Here is an 8,322-nt window from a genome sequence, read left to right on the forward strand (position 1 = left end):
GAACAGCAATAAAACGGAATTATAGTAGTAGCACCAATGGGCAAAAGCTAACTTGACAGAGCTACTTGAAGAGGCCAGCAATGAATGCTGCTGCCTTGGTTGACTGTAACTTAATTTTTCTTGTAACATTTTAAATCGTAAATTTAAACTTTAACAGAATGGAAGTATATAAATGCAGCATATAAATATAAATACTAACAAGAGATTAACATTCATTACAATAAAAGCTCCACTGAAATTAAGCTAGAAGGACTCTCTAACTTCTGCAGTGTTACTCAGAAGTAAGTGCACCCCGTTCAATAGTCCTTACACCCAAGTAACCACACAAAGGAGTGCATCTTCCGCTTCTGATGTCAGGCCTAGCAAGAATATCTTGCAAAGGTGCTGGGAATGTACTCTATCATCTGTGTTGGAATTGGCGTATTAAAATTGAATAATGTATCAGATTTCTGTCTGAACTGAAAGAAAATAGAAAGTTAAGAGGATGGCTTTTGATGGGCTTCCTGCTTTTACCAGCTGTGAAAACCACAGCAATATATTTAACATGATTTGAAATACCTCCTGTGATGCTAACATCCTGGCTTGCTTTTCTGTATTGTGGAATATTTTGAGCAAGAATACAATGTACTAGTTATGTAGCCTTCTTTTTCAGTGTTTTTTTTCACTAAGGCAAAGCATTTTTACAATAATTTTGGAATAAGACTTTAGGTACAAACTGGGAATATGCACAGGTCACAAGATTTGCCTTCAGTATTGATCTATAACATTAGAAAGCAACCTGGTCTTTCTTAGATCTGACCTGGTTTGACTTATTATTGGGTCCCAATCAGATCTATTAAACCTGGAACACTGTTCCCTCCCCACACCCACCCACAATTTATTATAATGGAAAATCTAAAACACCTATAACTTCTCCCCCTTTTCACAAATGAAATTTGCAGTCCAAGAAGCCCCTGTAGAGTGGATTAAGTTTGCCAAATTGCAGGCAGATCCATGCAAGCGCTTTTGTGCAGGGTAATGTTAAAGCTTATTAATTTTAAAAGGGGGGGGGGAATATCTTAACTGTGCATCAATACGTATAAATTAGGATATATTATAAAAATCTGTTTGCCCGTGTCCTCAGGTCCTCTTTTTCGGTGTTGCATAAGTGGTCAGCCTTTTAGTAACCAGGCAGGGGGCCTTCTCTGTGGTGGCACCCGCCCTGTGGAACGCCCTCCTATCAGATGTCAAATAAATAAACAACTATCTGACTTTTAGAAGACATGTGAAGGCAGTGCTGTATAGGGAAGTTTTTAATGTTTGATATTTTGTCATGTTTTTACTACTCTTTTGGGAAACCCAGCCACATGGGCGCTGTATAAATAATAAATTAGTAGTAGTAGTACAGTGGATGCTTGGGTTGCGAACGTGATCCGTGTGGGAAGCACATTTGCAACCCACAGCGCTGCGAGTTGCGATTTGGCACTTCTGCGCAAGCGCCAAAACCCGGAAGTAACGCGTTCCAGTACTTCCAGGTTTGGCGCGGTGCGCAACCCGAAATCGCACAACCCGAAGCGCCTGTAACCCGAGGTATGGCTGTAGTACCTGTGCGTATTCTTCTAAGGAACATTGGGCTTTATTTTATATTGCAACCTGTATGAACTGAACCATAGCAACCAACCAGCACCTCTTCTTGATTGCCTGCTAATAGTTACCTTGGCAGAGCTGAAGTTATCTTTAAGATGAAGGCTGACCTTTGACCTCTTTTGGCATTTCCAGCTCTCTCGCATATCAGGAATGTCTCCCTCATAATGCTAATCTTCATCCCTGTTGTTAAAAGACAGTCGCATAAAACTATTTAAATAAACAAGAACTACAACAGGCTCCCCCAGGCCCTCCCAATGTTTTGTACTGCAACTCCCATCATCCCTGACCACTGGCCATACTGGCTGGGACTGGTGGGAGCTATAGCCGGAAGAATATGGAGAGCAGTAGCATGGAAAGGTTGAAGAGTCCCTTTATTCTCGATTCCTCAAAATCATTTCCCCTTATTCACATTGACTTTTCTAGGTTTGTGGTTTGTGGTTCCATTATTAGCCTGGTTAATAGCAAAACTACTAAACCCAACACTTGGTCTCCATTATGTTTTATTCCTTATTGCTGTTTCCTCTATTACAAGCTTTTTCTTTGAGCGGGTTACTTTTAATAAACAAGCAATTACTGGAAATGGCCTTCATACCCAACATAATCCTCGGAGACCTGTAAATCTTCCTCTGCAGTCCTTCTCCCATCCCTCCTCCCCAGCCCCTAGGTGAGGACCAGGGTAATGGCAGCAACAACAAGGAAAGGCATCCAGCGCTATCAAGGAAATTATGAATCAATTGATCAATTGGCCGAATCAATTGTTCTTGTTTTGACATTCTGCATTAATCAGTAACTAATTGCCCAATTTTAAATGCTTTTAAAAAATGTATTTAGGAAATCAATAATGCAGTAACTGCTTTTGAAACAGAAGACCGAGCATGGCTTCAGAGGGAGGAAATGGACAGGCAAGGCTGGGGCGTGTTCTGCACCACCGCTGCGCCTCGGAACGCCACTCTCCTTTCACGTGCCTTCCTCCTTCACGTTTGCTTCCTAACAAAACACGTCCATTTGCAGCAAATCAATAGCTTGCCTAGAATTTCAGGAACTGAATTTCAGGCTCGGGAATGTACAGCCTCCTACAGTTTCTTTCTTATGGGTTTTATAATACAGCATTCACAGGTGGAGCAGCAAAGAGAGATACGGCCTCTCACACTTTGCTTTCCAGGAAGAACTCAAAGATCTCTTGAAAGGTACCGTATTTTTCGCTCCATAAGACACACTTTTTTCTTCCTAAAAAGTAAGGGGGAAAAGTAAGTCTTATGGAGCGAATGCATGGTCCCTGGAGCCGAATTGCCCAGGGGGCGAAAAGCAGATCATGCTCTTTTTTTTGAGAGAGGGAAGTGGGTGTTGAAACAAAGCCGCTGATCGGCAAGAGATCAGAGGGAGATAAGGGACGCTAGAGATAAAGGAGGCTGCCTGGGAGGGGGGAGGTAAAGACAGCAAACTTGCAAGAAAAGGGGACAGGAAGACTAAAGCAATGAGGAGAGAAATTAGAAGAAAAGGAACAAAAAGTGCTCCAGCTAAGGAAAAGACACTAAGGCAAACAAGAGGGAAGGGAGTGTTGAAAGGAAGCAGCTGATCGGCAAGAGATCGGGAGGGAGATAAGGGAGGTAGAGATAAAGGAGGCTGCCTGGAGGGGGGAGGTAAAAGCCCTTGGATCCTCAGGATTTTTGCATTGGGCTACCCCAAACTCACCGTCAAATCACATGTCTGTGGCCACAGCATGAACCACAAAAATCATACATCCACTGTTTCGTTCAGAATTTTTTTCTTGTTTTCCTCCTCTAAAAACTAGGTGCGTCTTATAGTCAGGTGCATCTTATGGAGTGAAAAATACAGTATTCCTATAAGCTCCCTATGTAGAAGTCGTATGGAAAAGGAAAGGAAAAGAGCAGGTTCAAGATTGTATTCCTGCATTGCTTCCAATTATCTCACTCGGCTTGGGCAAGAGAACATACCAGTGGATTCTTTTCTGAAACTGATTTATTATGGGTCTTGCCATCATGGCTTCGGCCTCCTTTACCTTTTTACAAATCGACTACGCCCACTTTTTTCTGGATGAAACCAAAAACACAATTTTATGTCCTTCATGCGGATCTGCTTTGTTCTTCTGGATTCAGTTTACTGGAAAACCATTTGAGGGTTTTCCTTCTCAGACATTGGCTCTCACTCTAGAAACGCCGGCTGTAAAATGAAGAAAAGAATTCTTCCGAAGCTGAACTGCATGGGTGATTGTTGGGCTGGGGAGACAAGAAAGGACTGAGATCTATGTAGTAGATTATTCATATGCTTCTTGGGTGGTCATGTGCAAGTCATTTTCTCTTCATGTCTCAATGCTAGAAATAGGGTTGGGGGATAATATACTGGCCTCCTTTCCTGCTCAAGATGCTGAGAAAGTTAATGGAACAATGATGTAAGTCACTTAATTATGTAAAGAGGCGCTGTGTAAAATTTAAGTGTTCTCCCCACACTTCTCTACTTGAATATGTTCTCTGAAACTTGGAGAGCGGTTGTTTGGAGGATATTTTACATACATTTCCCACCTTCTTTATTCTACTTCTCTTTGCAATTTCCCCCCGCTGCATTCATGAATCCATTCACTTAAATGGCTTGTTAATTTTGCCTAGTTTCTTTTCGCAAAAGCTCAGTTAATTGGGCCTGCTAGGCCTCCCCATTAGGCCTGTGAGGCCTTTGGGGCCAAGCCACACCCACCTGTCCTACACCTGACATCAGGCCAAAGGGGGTTTCCAGGCACCACTGATCAGCTGATAAGCAGCAGCTGCAAAGCCCTTTGCAACAGTGAACAGGAATGATAAGAGCTTGCAAAGCCCTATACATGGAGCTATGCAAATTCCAAGTATCAGCTGATTGTCAGGGCTTTTGCATAGCTCCATCTTCTCTGCAAGCCCTGATGATCATCTTCATGCCCTGCAAGCCCTAATGATCATCTTCATCGGCAAAAAATGTCACCTGATATCATTGTGATGTCAGGCGAAGGACAAATGGGTGGCCTCATCCAGCTTTTACATTTGGCCCACAGGGGACGGAGGACATCTTACTGGCTGGATCCAGGTCGCCACGCCGGGTCTAGATGGAGTCATGCTCCATCTCAACATATATGCAACCATACAAATTGTAACAAGTTACTGCAGTTTGGGAGGTTACACTTGACAGCATCATACCCTCCAACATTTCTCTGATGGGATGTCCTATTCCATACATTTATTATTTATACCCCACCCATCTGACTGGATTGCCCCAGCCACTCTGGGTGGCTTCCAACATACATTAAAACATAATACAGGGTTGCCTTCAGATGTCTTCTAAAGGTTGTATAGTTAGTTATCTCCATGGCTTAGGGGTCACATAACTGCATACTCTCCAACATTTCTCTGATGAAAACACAGACCTCCTACTATATCCTCCAATATTTCTACAGTGAAAATATGGACGTCCTAAGGAAAAATGGAACGTTGCGGGATTAAATCAGAACTCAAGATGGCTTCTGTAAATCTGGGACTGTCCCTGGAAAATAGGGACACTTGGAGGGCCTGCAGCAAATATTTAAACAGAACTTATTGCATGGTCACAAGGCTTTCAAATGTCTGCACCATGAATGCTCCCAAACAAAAGGAATTAAAGCAAACTGGGGAACTCTTTTAAGTTCATAGGTATTGTAATGAGGCCTGAACTCCCACCATACCTCCTCCAAAACTTTAGAATTCAAGTTGGCACTTTTCAAAGTAACAGCAGACGCTTAAAGCAAAACCGAATCTAGTGATCCACCACCATTTGAGAGGGAAAGCCTGTCACTCTGCTTGGTTGCACGGACTCTGCAGGAACAGGATGACAGAGCTGCTCCCAGAGTACGGGACTGCAACCATGGGAACAAACCTGTGTACAAACCTCTTTTTGTTTCCTAGTGTAGATGTGCTCCAAGGATTCACATTTGATCTGTATTGGCTCCCTGGAGTATGTATTTCTGTCTGGAAGTAAAGTTTGCCCATGTAGGACACGACTTCCCTGCAAACTGAAACACGTCACTTTGTGGCTCTATCCTCTGAGGAAAACTAGGAGATGTCATTCTGAGACAGGGTTATGGACCTCTGTGAGAGAATTCTGAGGACCCTTGTGAAACCTCCTTCTCCCTGTCTTCCTTGGAGGTTGTGATGAGAAACATGCCGTCACTTTAAATAGGACTACATTTGTGGTACACATCTGCCCTCTCATTTATCACAAGAAAACAGGCGTTCCTTCTCAAGTTTTAGAAAGGTCCTAGGGAGTTCTAGACCACAAGGGGAATTATGCATTTCAGACCCTTCTCAGACAGAGAGAGGGAGAGAGAGATTGGAAATGTTCTGTGACTTTTAAATTCCTTGATACATTGATGTCAAACCTTTTCTTCAAGGGTGACAAAAATAGGCCTTTAGCTGATGTGAAGATTTAGGCTGATTTTTCCTCACTGCTAGTTTATTCATTATAACATTATACTGTATTGCAGCTTTAGTGTGAAATGTATATTTGATTTCTTAATCATTTCAAAGGTTGGATATTTTCTTGCCTTTGTATTAAGGTTTGCGTGCTCTGCAAGCCACTTTGTGAGCCCTGTGCAAGACAAAAGATAGAATACAAACAAAAATAGATTTGATCCAAAGTATTGGCGTCACTCGCTACCTCGAGTCCACATGGCGTTCTCCGTCTTGGAATTGCTCGTGCCGCTAGCACAGGGACGAGGAACCAGTAGCCTTTCAGATGCTGTGGAATTACAAGCAGCACCTGATTTATTATTATTATTATTATTATTATTATTATTATTATTATTATTATTATTATTATTTGTATCCCGCCCATATGGCTGGGTTTCCCCAGCCACTCTGGGTGGCTTCCAACAAAGATTAAAAATACATTAAAATGTCACACATTAAAAACTTCCCTGGTGCCTTCAGATGTCTTCTAAATATCAGGTAGTTGTTTATCTCTTTGACATCTGATGGGAGGGCATTCCACAGGGCAGGGTGACACTACCGAGAAGGCCCTCTGCCTGGTTCCCTGTAGCTTTGCTTCTTGAAGTGAGGGAACCGCCAGAAGGCCCTCAGCGCTGGACCTCAGCGTCTGGGCAGAACGATGGGGGTGTTGCAAGTGGTTTCCCCACACAGGCCACCAAGACCAGGGGGTGCAAAATTGAGAAGACCTATAACTGAGAAGATCCATTTGGGGTGCCATATTTTGACCATGAATAGAGTGCTATGTAACAAAAGATTACCAAGGTCTGCCCCTGCTACAAGCCCTACAATACCTGATCACTAGCCATGCTGGCTGGCGTTGAAGGGAGTTTCAAGTCCAAAATCAGGAGAGGCCCCATTCTGGTATGATAATGCAGAGGGTGCATGAACTGTGGAGCCATGACAGAGGAAAACAGAAGGGCAGGCCTAGCTTTATGCCACAGTTAGGTTCAAGCGTGCCAACCTCCCACTTCTCCCAATGGGGTGCATGTTATTTTTTTGTTTTATATATATATATATATAAAGGTCCATAATCTTTTTATTCTGAACATTGCTTTCAGACAGTCCCTTCTCAAAGATTAAAAAGCACAATGACTTGTACCAAGACACAAGAGGACATATGTCCAAGGACACCAATAACGGGAAACTATCTCATGTAAACTGAGACATCAGATTGAGAGTAATTAAGAAATAATCAAACTGTGTAAATACAAAATTAACCACGGGCAGGAGGAGAAAAAGATATAAGCATATGGTCTTAGTGCAGATGGGCATTTCCTTCTGGTTCACCAGGATTTAACACCACAAGCATCGCAAAAAGGACAACCTCCCTCCCCACCTTTAGCGCCTCCTTCTGTCAGGACTCCTGCTCCTCCTTCTACGGCCACCCCGTCACTTCCCTTTCGGAGGTCCCCTGACAAAACACCAATCCACATTGATTGGCTGCCGCAGAAGGTCTTGTCCATTCAGTCCCTCCATGGCTTCCTTGTACATTTCATATTCCACCAGGGTGTAGCCCTTCAGGTAACCAGTCCGCCAGTCAAGATTCAGGTGGAGGTTCTTGATTTCCCTGAACTCTGCAAACTTGTCATGAATGTCCTCTTCGCTGGCCTCCTCATGGACACCCGTGACAAAGAGAATCCAGCCTTCCACCAATCTCTGGGGACCCGGCTGATCCCCATCCTGCTGCACCCTGTCGTAATCCTCACGGACTTGGGCTCTGGAACCCTTCTCTGACCCAAACCTTTCCTCTTCTTCGCTTGTTCCTTAAGTTTGTGGATGCTTTCATCACCATCCTCACCGCCCGCCTCATGGAGCTCCAGTATGTCCACCATCTTGGCCACTCCATGGGGTACATGTTATGACCACATAACATGATACTATGAGACATCACTAATAAATGAGGAGTATAAAAAAATTCCTTCCTGTAGCACCTTAAAGACCAACTAAGTTAGTTCTTGGTATGAGCTTTCGTGTGCATGCACACTTCTTCAGATACACTGAAACAGAAGTTGCCAGATCCTTCTATATAGTGAGAAGGTGGGGAGGGGTATTACTCAGAAGGGTAGTGGGAATTGGAGATTGGCAGATAGCTGAGATGAGCCTGTTGACGACTCTTAACGACTGTAATAGGTCTTACAGGAAAAGGCAAGGGGTGAGAAGATGAGAAATGGCTTAGTCATGTATAATGAGATAA

At 43.3% G+C, this 8,322-nt stretch overlaps 1 pseudogene across 1 annotated transcript; it reads right to left on the bottom strand.

Annotated features, from left to right (window-relative positions):
• Positions 1 to 7,362: 7,362 nt before the first annotated feature.
• On the bottom strand, positions 7,363 to 7,960 carry LOC310688821 (RNA-binding protein 8A-like; annotated as a pseudogene). Its single transcript has one exon. The product of its transcript is annotated as an RNA-binding protein 8A-like (transcript).
• Between the last annotated feature and the right edge of the window lie 362 nt (positions 7,961 to 8,322).

This window comes from Podarcis liolepis (genome assembly GCF_965112155.1).
Source record: "Podarcis liolepis genome assembly, chromosome: 11".
Taxonomy (NCBI): domain Eukaryota; kingdom Metazoa; phylum Chordata; class Lepidosauria; order Squamata; family Lacertidae; genus Podarcis; species Podarcis liolepis.